Genomic DNA, 1,485 nt, shown 5'->3' with positions numbered 1-1,485 from the left:
AGACCCCTGCCCCGAAGGGAGCTCCTGCGAGGGCTGGGGTGCAGGGACGGGGGTGGCGGTGAGCCCCCGTCCCCTCTGTCTTTCTCCCCGGTGCCACTAAGCGGAGCCACCGCCTCGGCTCCCGGCCGACGGTCCCGGCGCGTCCCCGAGCTGCGGAGCCGCCCGTCGCCCCCGCCCGGGCTCGGCCCCCGAGCCCCTCACCGCGCCTCGGGTCTCTCGGCGGCGAAACCCACCGGCCGGGCTGGGGCTGGGGGCCGGGCACCGCTGCTCGCCGCTTTGGGGCCGGGGTCGCCCTGCCTTCGCCCCTGGCTGGCGTGGCCACCATTTCCCACGGCTGAGCCGTTGGCTCTGCCCTGCTTCCACCGGTGGAGCCGGGACCGAGTGGGGAAAGCGGGCAAGGGGCCGGAGCCCACCCTCCTCCTCATGCACTACGAGCCTTTATGGCTCAAAATTACCGGGTTCCCTTCATCCAGCTACGCAGACACCCCACCACCCTGAGCCATCGGACCCCCAGCACCAACAGACCCCCCCGTCCCCAGCCAGACGGGGACACCGGCAAGGAGGGTGCTGGGGTGGGGGGGGCCAGGATGCCCCAGGGCTGAGGGGGTCCCTCTGCGGGGGAGGCAACTTTGGCTTCCTGCTCTCCCCCATGTGTTGGGCAGCACATGGCTGGAGGGGTCGGACCATGCGGGCGGGCGGGCGGAGAGCGGTGCGGCGTGGATGGCTCCGGAGCTGGCCAAGTCTGGCTCAAACTGAGGATTTTCCGCAGGGAGGGAGGCTTAATCGCAGCTTCCAGGGATTCGGGATTTAGACGTTAAATACGCTGGGAGATTTCTGCCCACTTAGGGCCAAAAATGGAACAAGGGCAACGTGCAGTGGCCGGTGCCGTGGCGTGGGGCCACGCAGAGCCTGGATGGGACCAGGAGTGGGTGGGTGGGGGGAAGGTGGCAGGCCAAGCGAGGGGTGTGGAGCACAGGGAATGGGGTACAGGGAAGGGTTTGGTCAGGACCAGGATCCCCTGCAAGCGTGGGGCAGCAAAGGCCGGGGAGGACAGGGCAGGGGTGCCTCATCCTCCTCCGAAAAGTGCTGGAAGTCCCTGGGCGGGCAAAGGGAGTTGCAGCCGCTTCCCCAGCCCTGAATTCGGGGAGACTCGAGGCTCCGGCTGCGGTTGGCCTCAGGTGCCATTCCTGCTACTCCTCTGCCAGCACCGGCCTCGCCCCTGGGACGCAGCAGTGCCCGTGGGGAGGGCAGGTGCCCCCCCCGGCCAGCGGAGCCCAGGTGGGTGCTGGGGTCTGGTGGAGCTCGGGGCAGGGGTGGGTTTGGGGGGGGGTCACACACTCCAATGCTGCAGGAGCTGCAGCTTGGCAGCTCCCGTGGCGGGGGAGCTCGGCCAGGGAGGGGGCTCTGCAGAGCAGGGGGGACCCGGGGGGGGGAGCGCGACCCCCACTCCCCGCAGCATATGGGGGGGAAAGGGCCGATCCGGGG

At 70.1% G+C, this 1,485-nt stretch overlaps 1 protein-coding gene across 1 annotated transcript in view; it reads left to right on the top strand.

The window, feature by feature from the left end:
• Positions 1 to 1,263: 1,263 nt before the first annotated feature.
• Positions 1,264 to 1,485, top strand: part of LOC104829085 (lipid phosphate phosphatase-related protein type 3) — a 4,473-nt gene continuing 4,251 nt past the window's right edge. The window contains exon 1 of the mRNA XM_010563153.1: positions 1,264 to 1,278. The gene's annotated coding sequence lies outside the window, so the exon portion shown is untranslated. The remainder of the gene's footprint in view (positions 1,279 to 1,485) is intronic.

The sequence above is a fragment of the Haliaeetus leucocephalus genome, unplaced genomic scaffold (assembly GCF_000737465.1).
Source record: "Haliaeetus leucocephalus isolate CR32 unplaced genomic scaffold, Haliaeetus_leucocephalus-4.0 Scaffold164, whole genome shotgun sequence".
NCBI lineage: Eukaryota > Metazoa > Chordata > Aves > Accipitriformes > Accipitridae > Haliaeetus > Haliaeetus leucocephalus.
Note: the sequence above shows the minus strand (reverse complement) of the source record. Positions and strands in the feature narration are given on the sequence as shown.